The sequence below is a fragment of the Entelurus aequoreus genome, linkage group LG08 (assembly GCF_033978785.1).
Source record: "Entelurus aequoreus isolate RoL-2023_Sb linkage group LG08, RoL_Eaeq_v1.1, whole genome shotgun sequence".
Taxonomy (NCBI): Eukaryota; Metazoa; Chordata; class Actinopteri; order Syngnathiformes; family Syngnathidae; genus Entelurus; species Entelurus aequoreus.
Window position 1 is genome coordinate 66,200,076 of NC_084738.1, and position 19,981 is coordinate 66,220,056.

The 19,981-nt window shown below is 36.6% G+C and overlaps 1 protein-coding gene across 1 annotated transcript in view; it reads left to right on the forward strand.

Annotated features, from left to right (window-relative positions):
• Nucleotides 1–3,780: 3,780 nt before the first annotated feature.
• The window catches only part of LOC133656161 (transmembrane protein 132D-like), a 64,210-nt gene continuing 48,009 nt past the window's right edge, over nucleotides 3,781–19,981 (forward strand). Inside the window, exon 1 of the mRNA XM_062057061.1 lies at nucleotides 3,781–3,811. The gene's annotated coding sequence lies outside the window, so the exon portion shown is untranslated. The remainder of the gene's footprint in view (nucleotides 3,812–19,981) is intronic.

Here is a 19,981-nt window from a genome sequence, read left to right on the forward strand (position 1 = left end):
CCAAAAATGGGTTACTTATTGACAATGACTCATCATTTTGAAAACCCAGAAATTGAGTTAAGATAATACCCTTATAACCCAAAAATGGGTTACTTATTGACAATGACTCATCATTTTAAAAACCCGGGTATTGAGTTAAGATAATACCCTTATAACTCAAAAAATGGGTTACTCATTGAAAAACAACCCAGAAATGGTTCATCATTTTGAAAACCCAGATATTGAGTTAAGATAATACCGTTATAACCAAAAAAAATGGGTTACTCATTGAAAAACAACCCAAAAATGATTCATCATTTTGAAAACCCAGAAACTGAGTTAAGATAATACCCTTATAACTCAAAAAATGGGTTACTCATTGAAAAACAACCCAAAATGTTTTCATAATTTTGAAAACCCAGAAACTGAATTAAGATAATACCCTTATAACCCAAAAAGTGGGTTACTCATTGAAAAACAACCCAAAAATGGTTCATCATTTTGAAAACCCAGAAATTGAGTTAAGATAATACCCTTATAACCCAAAAATGGGTTACTTATTGACAATGACTCATCATTTTAAAAACCCATATATTGAGTTAAGATAATACCATTATAACCAAAAAAAATTGGTTACTTCTTAAAGGCCTACTGAAATGATTTTTTAAAATTTAAACGGGAATAGCAGATCCATTCTATGTGTCATACTTGATCATTTCGCGATATTGCCATATTTTTGCTGAAAGGATTTAGTAGAGAAAATCGACGATAAAGTTCGCAACTTATGCTCGCTGATAAAAAAAAGCCTTGCCTATACCGGAAGTATCGTGACGTCACAGGAGCTAGTATTCCTCACAATTCCCCATTGTTTACAATGGAGCGAGAGAGATTCGGACCGAGAAAGTGACGATTACCCCATTAATTTGAGCGAGGATGAAAGATTCGTAGATGAGGAACGTTACAGTGAAGGACTTGAGAGGCAGTGATGGACGTATCTTTTTTCGCTCTGACCGTAACTTAGGTACAAGCTGGCTCATTGGATTCCACACTCTCTCCTTTTTCTATTGTAGATCACAGATTTGTATTTTAAACCACCTCAGATACTATATCCTCTTGAAAATGAGAGTCGAGCACGCGAAATGGACATTTAAAGTGACTTTTATCTCCAAGACAATACATCGGTGACACACTTAGCTACTGAGCTAACGTGCTAGCATCGTTCTCAAATGAAGATAGAAACAAAATAAATAAACCCCTGACTGGAAGGATAGACAGAAGAGCAAAAATACTATTAAACCATGTACATGTAACTACACGGTTAAAAATTCTCAGCCTGGTAAGGCTTAACAATGCTGTTGCTAACGACGCTAAGGCTAATTTAGCAACTTAGCAGCCGGAACTCACAGAACTATGATAAAACATTAGCGTTCCACCTACGCCAGCCAGCCCTCATCTTCCCATCAACAGCCGTGCTCACCTGCGTTCCAGCGATCAACGGCGCGACGAAGGACTTCATCCGTGGGTTTGGCGGCAAGCATCAGCTAGGCGTCTTCTATCAGGGTAAGTAGTCCTTGTTGTGTTGCTGTAAGTATTGTACTTAGCCGCTAAGACACCGATCGATCCCACCTACACCGTTCTTCTTTGCAGTCTCCATTGTTCATTAAACAAATTGCAAAAGATTCACCAACACAGATGTCCAGAATACTGTGGAATTTTGTCGAAGAAAACAGAGCTTTGTGTATTGTGTCCAATAGGGCCCAAACACTTCCGTGCATTTTATGACGTCACGCGCATAAATCATATCCAAAGGAGATTTTCAACCGGAAGTGTGGCGGGAATTTTAAAATTGCACTTTATAAGTTAACCCGGCCGTATTGGCATGTGTTTCAATGTTAAGATTTCATCATTGATGTATAAACTATCAGACTGCGTGGTCGGTAGTAGTGGCTTTCAGTAGGCCTTTAAAAAACAACCCAAAAATGGTTCATCATTTTGAAAACCCAGAAATGTAGTGAAGCTAATACCCTAATAACAAAAAAAATGGGTTACTCATTGAAAAACAACCCAAAAATGGTTCATCATTTTGAAAACCCAGAAATTGAGTTAAGATAATAACCTTATAACTCACAAAATGGGTTACTCATTGAAAAACAACCCAAAATGTTTTCATAATTTTGAAAACCCAGAAACTGAGTTAAGATAATACCCTTATAACCCAAAAAGTGGGTTACTCATTGAAAAACAACCCATAAATGGTTCATTATTTTGAAAACCCAGAATTTGAGTTAAGATAATACCCTTATAACCCAAAAATGGGTTACTTATTGACAATGACTCATCATTTTGAAAACCCAGGAATTGAGTTAAGATAATACCCTTATAACCCAAAAATGGGTTAATTATTGACAATGACTCATCATTTTAAAAATCCGGATATTGAGTTAAGATAATACCCTTATAACCCAAAAAATTGGTTACTTCTTGAAAAACAACCCAGAAATGGTTCATCATTTTGAAAACCCAGATATTCAGTTAAGATAATACCGTTATAACCAAAAAAATGGGTTACTCATTGAAAAACAACCCAAAAATTATTCATCATTTTGAAAACCCAGAAATTGAGTTAAGATAATACCCTTATAACTCAAAAAATGGGTTCCTCATTAAAAAACAACCCAAAATGTTTTCATAATTTTGAAAACCCAGAAACTGAGTTAAGTTAATACCCTTATAACACAAAAAGTGGGTTACTCATTGAAAAACAACCCATAAATGGTTCATCATTTTGAAAACCCAGAATTTGAGTTAAGATCATACCCTTATAACCCAAAAATGGGTTACTTATTGACAATGACTCATCATTTTGAAAACCCAGAAATTGAGTTAAGATAATACCCTTATAACCCAAAAATGGGTTACTTATTGACAATGACTCATCATTTTAAAAAACCCAGATATTGAGTTAAGATAATACCCTTATAACCCAAAAAATTGGTTACTTCTTAAAAAACAACCCAGAAATGGTTCATCATTTTGAAAACCCAGAAATTGAGTTAAGATAATACCGTTATAACCCAAAAAAATGGGTTACTCATTGAAAAACAACCCAAAAATTTTTCAAAATTTTGAAAACCCAGATACTGAAATAAAATACTATCCTTATAACCCAAATAATTGGGTTACTCATTGAAAAACAACCCAAAAGTGGTTCATAATTTAGAAAAACCCCAAAATTGAGTTAAGATGATACCCTTATAACCCAAAAAATGGGTTGCTCTTCATAAAAATAACTCCAAAATTTAACTCAACACTAGCAACCCATAAAATGGGTTACCAAAATTACCCAGCATTTTTTAGTGTGTAATTGGAATAAAAAAAACAACTTTTGATGTATTTATTTTTCAAATTTGAGTTGTATTACCTGAAGTTGAGCTCTCAGGGCGAGGTATTACAAACATTCTGTTGTCACCAAACAAGTTTTTGGTCTCTCTTTCTGGAGACTCATTTTAGATCGTTTGAAAAGTTTCCCCAGCAGAACTTAAAGAGTATTTTCACTGCACTCGTTTGCTCTTTGTCAGCCCAACTAGAAAATACCGCAGTGATGAAGTCTGGGTGTGATGACGCGACACAAAAACACTTTGAGAACCAAATGAAACGTGATATTTCCGACAGAAAACAACCTTTGGCTGGCTTTGTTGACCTGCAGTACACCGTTTGACCACTGGAGGGCGGTAGATCCCTACTGGCATGTCATAAGGTAGGTGGTTAACATCAAAGTCTCCCACTTCCATCTCCATGGCAACGACTTGGACACACACCAAGGAGAGCGGGGGTATTTATGTTGTGTTTGCAGTAATAACAATATATATATTCTACTTGACGTGTACTTTGTGTGTTTTAATGTTGTGTTTGCAGTATTTACAATATTGACATCCTGCTTGAGTTGTACTTTGTGTGTTTCTCTTCTGTGTGCGACTTTGTGACCATCCGTCATCATGTCTTTTTTTGGATGTTTGTCAAAGTCCTGAGAGGTGAAGAAAATATCCTTGAACTGATACATGTCATGTAAACAAACACACGCTAACACACAAACACAGGTACACACGCACACAAACACAGCGTACGAGAACAACTAGCATGTTGTTATGATAGATGAGTGGTTCTCAAACCTCAGAAAACAAGTACCACCATAATGACCAACATTAAAATACAGTAGTGTAGTAGGCCTAAGTATTCATTAAGTACCACCATAATGACCAACATTAAAATACAGTAGTGCAGTAGGCCTAAGTATTCATTAAGTACCACCATAATGACAACAGTAAAATACAGTAGCATACGGTTGCTAAGTATTCATTAAAAACAAGGTTTTACTTTCCAGCATATTTGATTTTTCTTGGCAGCTAAAATTACCCACAGTTTGAACAGTAACACTGTGTTTGAATATTGGAAAATAAAACACTGTACTTTAATCAAGTACTTATTTTGCGTACTACCATGATGGAGTTTGAAAATCGCTGTGATGGAAAATCCTTGATGGCTAACATTAGGTAGCTAAATTATATTAATATGTGAAGTAATAAATATGTTATGTTAATATGTACAGTAATAAATATATTATTATAATATGTGAAGTAATACATATTTACATTAATATGTGAAGTGATAAATATGTTATATTAATATGTAAACTAATGAATACTTTATATTGATATGTGAAGTAATAGATATTTTACATTAATATGTAAAGTAATACATATTTTTTAACAATAGGTCAAGTAATACATATACTGAAATGTAAAGTAATACATTTTTTATATTAATATGTAAAGTAATAAATATTTTACATTAATATGTAAAGTAATACATATGTTGTATCAATATGTGAAGTAACATATATTAAAATGTAAAATAATACATATTTTATATTAATATGTAAATTAATACATATTTTACATTATGTGCAAAGTAATACATATTTTATATTAATATGTGAAGTAATACATATTTTATATTAATATGTTAAGTAATAAATATGTTATATTAATATTTAAACTAATAACAAAATATATGTATATGTGAAGTAATAAATATTTTACATTCATACGTAAAGTAATACATATTTTGTATTTAAATGTGAAGTATTACATATTTTGTATTAATATGTGAAGTGATAACTATTTTATATTAATATGTGAAGTAATACATATTTTATATTAATATGTGAAGTAAAAAACATTATTTTGTGTAGTAACAAATATTTTATATTAATATGTGAAGTAATAAATATTTTATTTTTAATATGTGAAGTAATAAATATATTATATTAATATGTAAAGTAATGCATGTATTAATATGTGAAGTTTGCAAATACATCAAAGATGCTATTTTAATCCATTTCTAATGGATAAAGCTTTGGCCTGGACAAGAGGTCATCAGGTGGTCCCCAACGTTCACCGAGTGTTTCGACCCTTAACCACAACACTCTCCGGTTGGTGGGTCAGCAGTGATTGGCCAGATCACTGCCCCTCTCATCCAGGCTTCCAGCTATTGTCCTCTCTTTTATGCCAGAGCCAACAGGAGGCTCTCTCTGCCGCTTCTCCCAGCCTACGAACGGCTGTTTTCCTCGAGTGACCTCTCAATCCGACCTTTGTCATCAGATTCCACACAGATTGAGCAGGGAATCCTCAACATCCAACTTCCACTGTCATCAGCCATGCCATCCACCCCTTGTCCCGGCAGTCCTGGACAAGTTGTTGGTACTTTGTTTTCTTCCTCTCTGCCGCTTCCTCACAACCCTCCTCCCATGGGACAGTAAGTTCCACCAGGATGATTTTCTTTCCCTCTGGGGACCACATAACTATATCTGGTCTTAGAGTGGTGGACAGTACCGCCTCTGGGAAGAGGAGCCTCCTCCCCAGGTCGACCTCCATCTCCCAACCCTGGGCGAACTGCAGGAAGTTTTGTTTGGCTTGGCCTTGGACAACTGGTCTATGACCCTCTTTCACGAAGGTGATGGTGCTCAGCAGTGGCTTAGTTTTGGCCGGGTGTTTCTTTCTCCTCTCTTGCTCTAAGATATTTGCAAGCATTGCCAACACCCTGTCATGGCGCCACCTGTATCTTCCCTGGGTCAATGCTGTTTTGCACCCAGAAAGAATGTGCGCCATAGTTCCTTTACCGCCACACAACCTACACAGCGGGTCCTCCCTCATTCCCCACCTATGCAAGTTGACTGGGGTCGGCAGGGTGTCGTATACTGCTCGGAGCAGAAACGAGATACGAAACGGCTCCAGCCTCCACAGTTCACTCCACGTCACGGTCCTCTTGGGAAGGTTCCACCTTGTCCAGGCACCTTGGGCTGCGAGCTCGACGGCTTTAGCTCTTCTTCCTTCTTCCTCAAGGTTTCGAACTTCATCCTGGATCATGGTCCTCTTTTCCCTGGGAGTGGACTTGGACCACTGCTGGAAATGTGATGTTCCTAGACCCTGTCTTCCAGTGCAAGGGCTTCCGATGGTATCTTTGGTCCTGAGAGATGATTCTGCTTGGGTAACAGCAGTGCTGGCGGCCCACTTCCTGCCAGATCTTGTTCTTATTCCAGCTTCCCTGATGAGTTGATCTTGGGAGTCCCTATACGTCAGGGAAAGTCTGCATTTTGCGACTTTAAACTCCTCCACAACTGAAGACAGGGGGAGCTGGAGCTGACCCGACCTTATGTAGAGCCCCATAGATGTAAAGCTTGGGGGTATTCCCAACCATTTACGAAGATGCTTGTTGAACTTCCTCTCCAACCCTTCAACTGTTGTTATGGCCACTTCGTACACAGTGAGAAGCCACATAAGTCTTTGGAGTAGGCCATGCTGGTAGATCCAGCACTTGTATTTCCCAGGCAGACCAGACTTGTCAATCTTTTTCAACCATTCTTCAACTTGATTTTCGGTGCTGGAGATGCTGTTTTTATCTGTCATGGAATCATCATACCACTTTCCAAGGCATTTAATAGGGTTCCCCTGGATGTTCGGGATTGTTTCCCCCTAAACAAGCAGCTTGAACTTTCCCGTTGTTTTTCCCTTTTGGATCACCAGACACCTTGATTTCTTGGGCTTGAAGATCATCTTTGCCCAAGTAGCCATACGATCCAGTTCCGCCAGGACCCATCTTGCCTGCACGTGAGTTGGTGTTATCACGGTAAGATCATCCATGAATGCCCTGATTGCTGGTTGTTGGCTTTCTGCTGCAGTCTTTGGTCCTCTTGACTTTATGATCGCTGCAGAGATGATCAGGTTCATTCCCATGACAAACAAGATGGGGGAGATGGTGCACCCTGTCACTATTCCTTTCTCCACTGGCTGCCATTTTGTTGTGAACATGGCTGCTTGGAATCGTAGCTTGATGTCTCCCAGGTAGCTGGTGATCATCCCCTGGATGTGATGTGGGATGTGGTAATGGTCCATAGCCACTTGGATCACGTTATGGGGAATTGACCCATATGCATTAGCAAAATCAAGCCAGACTACTGTTAGGTTGCCTTTCTTCTCCTTTGCTTCTTGGATAAGTTGGCTGAGGGCCCCTGTATGCTCCAGGCACCCGGAGAACCCTTCGATACCGCCCTTCTGGATAGAGGTGTCAATATATCCATTCCGGGTCATATAGGAGCTAATTCTTTTGGCCAGCACTGAAAAGAAGATTTTCCCCTCCACACTGAGCAAGAAAATGGTTCGGAACTGGCTGATCTTTGTGGATCCCCGTTCTTTCGGCACAAAGCACCCTTCTGCCCTTCTCCAGCTTGTTGGTATGGTTCCTTTGTCCCATATCACCCGCATAAGCTTCCACAGCCTGTGTAGGAGCTTAGGGCATTTCTTGTACACTTTGTAAGGTATACCGCTGGGACCTGGGGCAGAAGCTGATCTCGCGTGCTTTACAACCTCTTGAACCTCTCTCCATGATGGATATTCTGTGCTGAGGGAGGATGTTGGTGGACTGATGGTACCAAGCCCGTGATTTTCTGCTAGGGCATCGTTTCTTGAAGGGTCACTGAATGTCTCTTCAACAAACTCTTCCACCTCCTCCTTAGAACTTGTTAGAGTCCCTGACCTCGCCTCTCCCAAAAGTGACTTAGTGAAGCGATAGGGGTCTTTTATGAACTGGGCTCGTGCAGCTTCCTGCCTTTTCCGCCTTTGCCTTTGCCCTTCGGCTCTTCTCAGCCTGATGAGCTGCTCGCGGAAGCTCGCTGTCAGTTCTTTTAATCCTTCCTTTTCTTCCGTGCTTGCCAATTTGAATTGCTTTTTCAGGGTTTTAATCTCCTTCCGAAGTTGTTTGATCTTTCTTTCTCTTCTGTTTTCCTGCTTTCCTGGTCTGGCTGTGTTCTCTCTCCTTGGCACTGTTCCAAACCGTTCTTTTGTAGGTGATGGCTGTGAGTGAATCCACCTTCCTTTCTACTGAACCTGCTTGAACCATTTCAAGCACCCTGTCCAGATCTTCATCGAGCATGGACCACTCCTTGGTCTCACTCATCTTAGGCCACTTGATTCTTTCCTTCGTTGGCTGGGGTGGGCTTTCTGGGATGGGATTTGAGGTTGTCCTTTTGTGGTTTTGGGAGATTGCAGGCACTGAGAGATCTCTAGGACTGTGGTTTGCTTCCTGCCTAGGGTTCTCCTGCGTCTCACCAGACTGTTCGTCTGAGCGGTGTGCATGCGTTCGTCCCTGTCCACACTTGGCCTTGTCCTTGGCCTTGCTCTGGTGTATTTTGAGCCCTCTTGCACCTTTGCAGATCTTTCCGCAATTGCATTTCACTTCCCATGCCTCCCCAGTCAAGGTGGTTTGTTTGAGCCTTCTCTGTGTCTGTGTCACTGTCCTTGTCGTTGCCGTTAAATCTGTCCTAGCGAGTCTCTCATCCTCCCCCCCTCTCGGGAGACTCTGGGGGTATTGCTCATTTGTACGTTCTGTAGCTTGCTTGGTGCCCTCTTGCGAGTGCTGCAACAGGGGTTGCTGGCCCCTGTTACCCCGCCAGTCTTTCCTGGAGGTCAGCTGTCTCTCCAGCGTCACCGACCTTTCTCGGTTGTCATCCAGACTTTCCTGGAAGTCACTGGTTGCCCAGGGAGTTCAGTTTGCAAATACATCAAAGATGCTATTTTAATCCATTTCTAATGGATAAAGCTTTGGCCTGGACAAGAGGTCATCAGGTGGTCCCCAACGTTCACCGAGTGTTTCGACCCTTAACCACAACACTCTCCGGTAAGTAATACATATGTTACATTAATATGTGAAGTAATAAATATTTTACATTAATATGTGAAGTAATAAATATATTAAAATGTGAAGTAATACATATGTTGCATTATAATGTAAACTAATACATATTTTATATTAATATGTGAAGTAATACATATTTTATATTAATATTTAAACCAATAAATATGTTGTATTAATATGTGAAGTAATACATATTTTATATTAATATGTGAAGTAATACATATTTTATATTAACATGCAAAGTAATATGTATGTTATATTAATATGTGAAATATAAAATATTATATATTAATATGTGAAGTAACAAATATTTTATATTAATATGTGAAGTAATGAATATTTTATATTAATATGTGATGTAATACATATAGTTTATTAATATGTGAAATAATACATATTTTATATTGATATGTAAACTAATACATATTTTATATTAATATGTAAATGAATAAATGATTTATCACTACTGGTTAGTAATTAAATTACTAGTTTATACCACTTACTAGTAGATACCATAACTAGTTCATCATCACAATTTAGTAGTTCATCATCAGTTTGTCATCACTGGTTGTTAGTCACTACCACTGTTTTGTCACCACTGGTTTGTAGTTACCATTACTACTTTATTACCCATAGTTAGAGATTACCATTACTAGATTATCATCAGTAGTTAGTAATTAACATCACAAGCGAATCATCACTGTTAGTAGTTACCTTTACTAGTTTGTCATCACTAGGTAAGTTACCATCACTAATTTATCACCAATAGAATATAATGACCTATACTAGAATATCATTGCTGGTTAGTAATTACCATCACAAATTTATCAACACTCACATCACTACTTTACAATAACTACTTATTATTATTTTATCATCTCTAGTTAGTAGTTATCATTACTAATGTATCACCACTCAGTACTACTCTTTACCATTACTAGTTTATCAGCACTAGTTACTAGTTACCATTACTAAATTGTCATAACTAGTTCTTACCATCACTACTTTATCATCACTAATTAAAATTGACCGTCCTTAGTTAGTTGTTACACAAATTTTACTCCAACTAGTAGTTATTACTATGAGTTCATCATGAGTTAGTAGTTACCATTAGTAGTTTATCATCACCAGTTATTAAATTCCTATCACTAGTTTTTCACCACTAGTTTTTTTTTTACCAGTACTAATTGATACTTTCTAGTTAGTAATTACCATCACTCGTTAATTTGACCATTACTAGTATATATCATTATTTAGTAAAACCACTAAGTACTACTATTTACCAGAGGTGTGGACTCGAGTCACATGACTTGGACTCGAGTCAGACTCGAGTCATGAATTTGATGACTTTAGACTCGACTTGACAAAATGTAAAGAGACTTGCAACTCGACTTTGACTTTAACATCAATGACTTGTGACTTCACTTGGACTTGAGCCTTTTGACTTGACTTTACTTGACTTGCTACTTTCCCCAAAACCCAACGATTAAAAAGTTATTCGGGAGCGCTCCGTATCTTCCAAAGTGTACGTGTGTCGGTGTGTGTGTCTGTCAGGGAGTGTGCGCTCTCTCAGCGTGTGTGTCTGTCAGTACAACAGCCAATCAAATTAGATCCACATTGTTTTCATCCCACGGCATTCATCCAATCAAATTGCAGAACAACCAACGAAGAATAGCTCTCAAACAACGCGCCAGTGAGGAAAAATTACGTCAAAGATAGTTTCGTTCGGGTATTAAAACTACGACTTGGTCAACAAAAAACGAATTGCAACAACTTCCAACTTCGTTCGACATTTGAAGTTGCAAACAGAACGGTAAGTTTTGAATGTAAGCTAACGTTTATTGGCTAAGTAACGTGACTTTTATTTGCTGTGTTGTTAAATCAGTGAGGCTGTAAACTCACTGCTAACACTATAACCATAGACATCTTATAAGTAGACGCAGCATGGAGCGCTACTGCCTACTGGCGCAGACGAGATGCGGGCCGCCATCTTGGAGTGGTGATCCGCTCCACTCAGTGCAATTCATTTGGCAGGAGCAATGAACTGTCAGCGCATTTAATTCATTTTACCTCACTGAATACCACTCATTTTCACGCGCTTTTTTGTCATACGTGTAGCTATGATAAAGGACACATGTTTTGGCGTGTTTTATTATTAATAGTTTGTTTAACAGTAATAAAATATTCTTATATGCTATAAATGACCAGACGTCCGAGATCAAAACTGGGAGTATAATCCCAGAGATGCGGAAAAAACGGTCATCTATTTTTAAATTCAAGAAACAATATGATTAGGTTATATACACATGCGTATATTCTACATAAACAATGTATAGATATCTATATATCTTAGGGACCTATAGACTGTATCTCTGTTGCTGCAGCAGCAGAGAGTTTATTCTGTCTTGACACTTTGTATTGATATTTTGTATTACATTCTTCCCTTAAAAGATCATGTTTACAGTGATTGTTTTATATGTATTTTTTATGTATGTCGCTTTGGATAAAAGCCTCTGCCAAATACTTTAACACAGTGGTCCCCAACCACCGGGCCGCGGTCCGGTACCGGTCCGTGGATCGATTGGTACCGGGCCGCACAAGAAATGAAAAAATACAAAAAATTATTATTAATATTTTTTTTAAAAATTAAATCAACATAAAAAACACAAGATACACTTACAATTAGTGCACCAACCCAAAAAACCGCCCTCCCCCATTTACACTCATTCACACTCATTCGCACAAATGGGGTTGTTTCTTTCTGTTATTAATATTTTTGGTTCCTACATTATATATCAATATATATCAATACAGTCTGCAAGGGATATACAGTCCCTGCAATTTTAAATGCACTTGTTTTAATAAATAAATACAGCGTTTTAAAAGCATACACAATCTGTGTAAATATATTAGTCTGTGGTTAAAAGGACTAGAAAGGACTTGAAACTGAAAATGCCGGACTTGGTACTTGACTTGAGACTTTCCAGTCTTGACTTTGGACTTGACTTGGGACTTGCCTGTCTTGACTCGGGACTTGACTCGAGACTTGAGGGCAAAGACTTGAGACTTACTTGTGACTTGCAAAACAATGACTTGGTCCCACCTCTGCTAATTACCATTACTAGTTTATCATCACTAGTTAGTAGTTACCATTACTAAATTGTCATAACTAGTTTTAACCATCTCTACTTTATATCACTAATTAGAAATGACCGTCCTTAGTTAGTTGTTACATACGTTTTACCACCAACTAGTAGTTATTACCATGAGTTCATCATGAGTTAGTAGTTACCGTTAGTAGTTTATCATCACCAGTTATTGATTGCTATCACTAGTTTTCACCGCTAGTTATTTTTATTTACCAGTACTAATTGATACTTTCTAGTTAGTAATTACCATCACTCGTTAATTTTACCATTACTAGTATATATATCATTATTTAGAAATCAACATCATTAGTGTATCATCACTAGTTAGTATTACAAGTTAGTTTATACATTACTCGTCCATAACAAGCATTTACAAGTCAATCAGAATCAAATTGATTGTCCAAGTACGTTTAACCCGCAAGAACCTTGACTTGTTAAACTGTGCTGTCTTTGTTTAATGTAAACGATAAATATTAAAGATTAACTAAACATGTATACAAATACTTAAATAACTAATTAGTTTAGCGCAGTGGTCGTTAGAGCACAAACAAAACTGGCAGCAAAATAAGCAAGTATTTTCAAATAGTCTTGTAAAAAACCAGGCCCCTTGAATGCACCAGTCAGAATGCAACTTGCACACAAGAGAAAGAGTCACTACTGTCTTCACTACATGTTGGTAATAAGGAGACTTTTATCAAGGAGACTTTTATCAAGGAGACTATTTTTTACTCAGCTGAAAACTGAGGTTGACAAACAATTGGAACTCTGCAGCCAACTGTGGAATCAATACAACAACAGGGTAAGCTAGAGTTAGCAGTAGCATTAGCATTAGCATGCGTGTGTTTGCTGTTATTTCTAATTTGCTCAAATATGATAATGACGTTGGGCAGGAATATAAAACACATTTTGTTTCATAAACCATCTTTAATAAAGGTCAGGTGGACCAAACCACTACATAATTACCATCATAACATAATTACCAAGAAATAAGTTGCTTTTGTTTAAGTAGGCTACCTACATCTTCATGTTTAACTTCACATGTCTTAAGACAAATGTTTTCACAGACACAAAAACACCCGTGAAAGTCAAAGGTAACATAATAATAATAGTATATTAATATAGTAAATACTATATCCATCCATCCATTTTCTACGGCTTGTCCCTTTCGGGATCGCGGGGGTATATTAATCATAGACATCTTATAAGTAGACGCAGCATTAGCTGCTGTGACGCGAGAAATTCGGCCGCCATCTTGAAGTGGTGATGACAGTTGACAGGTAGAAAACAAAGATGCCGGGCTGGTGTTCAGCGTTTTCCTGCTCAAATGAGCGGACTGTTGAAAATAGGAATCGGGGGATTACTTTTCACAAGTAAGATTTAACATTAACGTATTATTGGTTGTATTTTGTGAAAAGAATATTACCACAGAGTTGAGAAGGAGCAAAGATCTTCAATAGTACTGAAATCGTAGCCATTAGCAAACAAGAGTATTATTATAGAGGTTTATTTGAAATAGGGACAGATACAAAAACATAGACATCTGAAACAATTATCCAATGTATGCATCATAGTGTTTGTAGCCAAAGCTGATTTACAACACTTGTCCCCAACAACAACAACAAGAACAACACAGATCCAACATCATTTTAAATAGGAAAATAAAAAATAGAATAAGGCAAAGATGAGTCGATAATAATGATAATAGAAATAATACAGACAAAGTGCAAACTAGATGAAAGCCAATAATAATAATAACACTGACAAAGTGCAGACTAGATAAAAACCAATTAGTAAAAATTTGTAAAAACTAAACATGGGAACACGATTGTTGCTCGACTAGCCATAATTTTGTTTGTTTTTTTAAAGTGACAAGTGCAGGTATACTTTTCAAAGTGTCTGGTAGAGAGTTCCATAGTTATGGTCCTTTTATTGACCACAATTCTATTATGACCATAATATAATTGCTTGTCAATGAAATTAATTAAATTTAAAAATGTCATACTTGAATAACAAAGTTGAAATAAATGATGAAGATAAAGATTGTAAAAGCCAACGGGGGTAAAAGTTAGGACCAATGTCCAGATTGTGTAGGGGGTGGGGGGTAATATATGTTAGCGACCTAGACAATCAGATGGACAGTGGCTATACAGTATTATACAAGTCTAAATTTAGTCTAGCATTCCAACCCAATTTTTATGTAGGATATACGCATGTATATATAACCTAATCATATTGTTTCTTGAACTAAAAAATAGCTGACCGTTTTTTTCCCCCTTCTCTGGGATTAAATTCCCAGTTCTGATCTCGGACGACTGGTCACTTATAGCATATAAGAATATTCTATTACTGTTAAGCAAACTATGAATAATAAAACACGCCAACACATGTGTCCTTTATCATAGCTACACGTATGACAAAAAAACGCGTGAAAATCAGTGGTATTCAGGGAGGCAAGATGAATTCATTGCTCCTGCCAAATGAATTGCACTGAGTGGAGCGGATCACCACTCCAAGATGGTGGCCCCGCGTCACGTCAGCTCCAGTAGGCAGTAGCGATCGATGCTGCGTACCCTTATAAGATGTCTATGATATTAATATAGTAAATACTGTTCCTCTTCTTCTCCTCTCCTTACATCACCTCTGCTCTAACTAATAAAGTGCGCCCCACGTGGAGGCTTTAGGAATAGCCGGGTATACGTTTGATAGCCAAACTATGGCCCGCCCGCATCCGAAATCCGGCTCGCGGGAAGTCCCATGTTTTAAAAAAAAAAAAAAATATATATATATATATATATATATATATATATATATATATATATATATATATATATATATATATATATTTTTTTTTTTTTAAATTTGTAATTATTGATTTAAAAAAATCGGTCCTTTCTAATCCATTTGGTCCCGCTAGTTACTCTCAATGGGCCCCATTCTACTGCAAGATGCTGCAGATCATGCCCTGTTATTTGAATGCTTCGGGGCTACCTCAGCAGTCCCACTTTCTTAAACTTACGTTTTGACAATATGTATTTCCCCCGCGGGATGATATGAATTTCTCTTCTGTAATCTGATTGTTTTTTCTCCGTGTGTCTGATGTTTGGCTTTTCCGCCGGAATTGTGCCCTTATATGGGGAATGAAGGGCGTTTACCTATGCAAATTACGGACTTAAGGGAGTTTACATATGCATATTGGGGAAATTAGGGTGTGTTTAAATGCAAATTATGATAGACACGCACGCGCTAGCCATTTGGCATTCAGCAACTTAAAAACAGCAGGTGGGAACAATTTGGGCGTTTAAGAACACGTCATGAATTTAAAGGGACTCTTCTTAGGAAATCACTTAGGAAGAAAGATAAGTGGAAAAGTTAGGAACTTATTGCTGAATGGGGCCCAGTGTCTCCTAGCCGCTCAGGCAAATAATTTTGTCTAAAAATGCATTTTCCTATCAATAACGTGACATCATCGGCAAAGTGCGCGCTCTTTCAGTCAATTAGTGCGTGAGGAATAAATATATGTGTATATATATATATATATATATATATATATATATATATATATATATATATATATATATATATATATATATATACTATATATATGTATATTTATATATATATGTATATACTGTATATATGTATGTATGTATGTATGTATGTATGTATGTATGTATGTATGTATATATATATATATATATATATATATATATATATATATATATATATATATATATATATATATATATATATATATATATATATATATATATATATATATATTCATGTATGTATGTACAGCCTGGCCCCTGGCCAAATTGTTTTAATCCAATGCGGCCCCCGAGTCAAAAAGTTTGGGGGACCCCTGCCCTTGACGAATGGAATGGAGAATTATGATGAATGAATTATGATGAGAGAATTATGATGAATGATTTATGATGAGTGAATTATGATGATTGAATTATCCATCCATCCATTTTCTAGAGATTTGAATCCCTGTGTAGCTAATATGATACGTACAATTCTTGACAGGCCATTTCATAATGTGCCACATTGTAGTGTATCTGCATGCACGCGCATCATCATCATCATCATCATCATCATCCCTTCACTGTCACATGCGACTGCAAGGCTGACATCTGGCAACACAATAAACGATGACACGCTAACAATGATGATGTGAGTTTGGTTATGTACATTTGAGTACACGCTTAAATACAATATGTGTACTATAAGCACGCAAAGCAAACCAGGAGACGTTTTTGGTACACATATTAATATGCATACAGTACAGGTGGTACTGCAAAATGTACTGTAAATCTATAGTACACATATTAATATGCATACAGGTGGTCCTGTATAATGTACTGTAAATGTATAGTACACATATTAATATGCATACAGTACAGTTGGTACTGCAGAATGTACTGCAAATGTATAATACACATATTAATATGCATACAGTATAGTTGATACTGCAGAATGTACTGTAAATGTATAGTACACATTTTAATATGCATACAGGGGGTCCTGCAGAATGTACTGTAAATGTATAGTACACATATTAATATGCATACAGGTGGTCCTGTATAATGTACTGTTAAATGTATAGTACACATATTAATATGCATACATGTGGTCCTGTATAATGTACTGTAAATGTATAGTACACATATTAATATGCATACAGGTGGTCCTGTATAATGTACTGTTAAATGTATAGTACACATATTAATATTTATGCAGGTTGTCCTGCAGAATGTACTGTTAAATGTATAGTACACATATTAATATGCATACAGGTGGTCCTGCAGAATGTACTGTAAATGTATAGTACACATATTATTATGCATACAGGTGGTCCTGTATAATGCACTGTAAATGTATAGTACACACATTACAATGCATACAGGTGGTCCTGCAGAATGTACTGTTAAATGTATAGTACACATATTAATATGCATACAGGTGGTTTTGTATAATGTACTGTAAATGTATAGTACACATATTAATATGCATACAGGTGGTTTTGTATAATGTACTGTAAATGTATAGTACACATATTAATATGCATACAGGTGGTCCTGCAGAATGTACTGTTAAATGTATAGTACACATATTAATATGCATACAGGTGGTCCTGTATAATGTACTGTTAAATGTATAGTACACATATTAATATTTATACAGGTTGTCCTGCAGAATGTACTGTTAAATGTATAGTACACATATTAATATACATACAGGTGGTCCTGCAGAATGTACTGTAAATGTATAGTACACATATTATTATGCATACAGGTGGTCCTGTATAATGCACTGTAAATGTATAGTACACACATTACAATGCATACAGGTGGTCCTGCAGAATGTACTGTTAAATGTATAGTACACATATTAATATGCATACAGGTGGTTTTGTATAATGTACTGTAAATGTATAGTACACATATTAATATGCATACAGGTGGTCCTGCAGAATGTACTGTTAAATGTATAATACACAAATTATAATGCATACAGGTGGTCCTGCAGAATGTACTGTAAATGTATAGTACACATATTAATATGCATACAGGTGGTCCTGTATAATGTACTGTAAATGTATAGTACACATATTAATATGCATACAGGTGGTCCTGGAGAATGTACTGTAAATGTATAGTACACATATTAATATGCATACAGGTGGTCCTGCAGAATGTACTGTTAAATGTATAGTACACATATTAATATGCATACAGTTGGTCCTGTATAATGTACTGTAAATGTATAGTACACATATTAATATGCATACAGGTGGTCCTGTATAATGTACTGTAAATGTATAGTACACACATTAATATGCATACATGTGGTCCTGCAGAATGCACTGTAAATGAGAACAACTTGACTAAAAAGCATATTAGAAGGATGTAATCAAATGAACATTATGAATATTTTATCCAGAAGTAAAGTAATATTATTAAAAATTCAAGTCATGATTTACGATATTATTAAATATTAACGTCATGATTTGACATCATCAATGAGCAGAGGTGTGGACTCGAGTCACATGACTTGGACTCGAGTCAGACTCGAGTCATGAATTTGATGACTTTAGACTCGACTTGACAAAATGTAAAGAGACTTGCAACTCGACTTAGACTTTAACATCAATGACTTGTGACTTCACTTGGACTTGAGCCTTTTGACTTGACATGACTTGCTACTTTCCCCAAAACCTAAAGCTTAAAAAGTTATTTGGGAGCGCTCCGTAGCTTTCATTTTGTACGTGTCTGTCTATCAGCGTGTGTGCTACGTGTCAGCGTGTGTGCTCTCAGTACAACAGCCAATCAAATTAGATATACATTGTTTTCATCACACAGCATTCAGCCAATCAAATTGCAGGACAACTAATGAAAAACAGTTGTCAAACAACGCCCCAGTGAGAAAGATTTATACCAAAGTTGGTTTCGTTCGGGTATAAAAACTACGACTTGGTCTACAAAAAACGAATTGCCGTATGCAAATCACGCAGTTCGAATATTACAGACGGAGACGCAACAACTTCCAACTTCGTTCGACATTTGAAGTTGCACAAAGAAGGGTAAGTTTTGAATGCAAGCTAACGTTTATTGGCTAAGTAACATGACTTTTAATTGCTGTGTAGTTAAATCAGTGAGGCTGTAAACTCACTGCTAACGTCATAACCATAGACATCTTATAAGTAGACGCAGCATCGAGCGCTACTGCTTACTGGCGCAGACGAGACGCGGGGCCGCCATCTTGGAGTGGTGATCCGCTCCACTCAGTGCAATTCATTTGGCAGGAGCAATGAACTGTCAGCGCATTTAATTCATTTTACCTCACTGAATACCACTCATTTTCACGCGCTTTTTTGTCATACGTGTAGCTATGATAACGGACACATGTTTTATTATTCATAGTTTGCTTAACAGTAATATAATATTCTTATATGCTATAAGTGACCAGACGTCCGAGATCAAAACTGGGAATATAAACCCAGAGAAGGGGGAAAAAAACGGTCAGCTATTTTTAAGTTGAAGAAACAATATGATTACGTTATATATACATGCGTATATCCTACATAAACAATGTATGAATACATTAGATATCTATATATCTTATAGACTGTATCTCTGTTGCTGCAGCAGCAGAGAGTTTATTCTGTCTTGACACTTTGTATTGATACTTTGTATTACATTCTTCCCTTAAATGATCATGTTTACAGTGATTGTTATATATGTATTTTTTATGTATGTCGCTTTGGATAAAAGCGTCTGCCAAATACTTAAACATATATAAACACCTGAAACTCTTTATATCAGCTAAAACCACCAATCTGTTTCACTGGATTCAGAATAAAACCAAATGCTGTCTTACCCAACAATGTTAGTATTTGAATATTGTTACTTGAAGACTTATTCCTGGTTATAATTATACTGTTAAGAAAGTATTGTCTTATATTTTGCCTAAAATGAGAATGCATCATAATCAGTGGCGGCTGGTGAATTTTGTTTTAGGTGGGGCTGAAAGTTTGTAAAACAAACCCCTGTAGGGGCGTCATCCTCCCCCAGAAGATTTATTTGTGATTTTCACATACA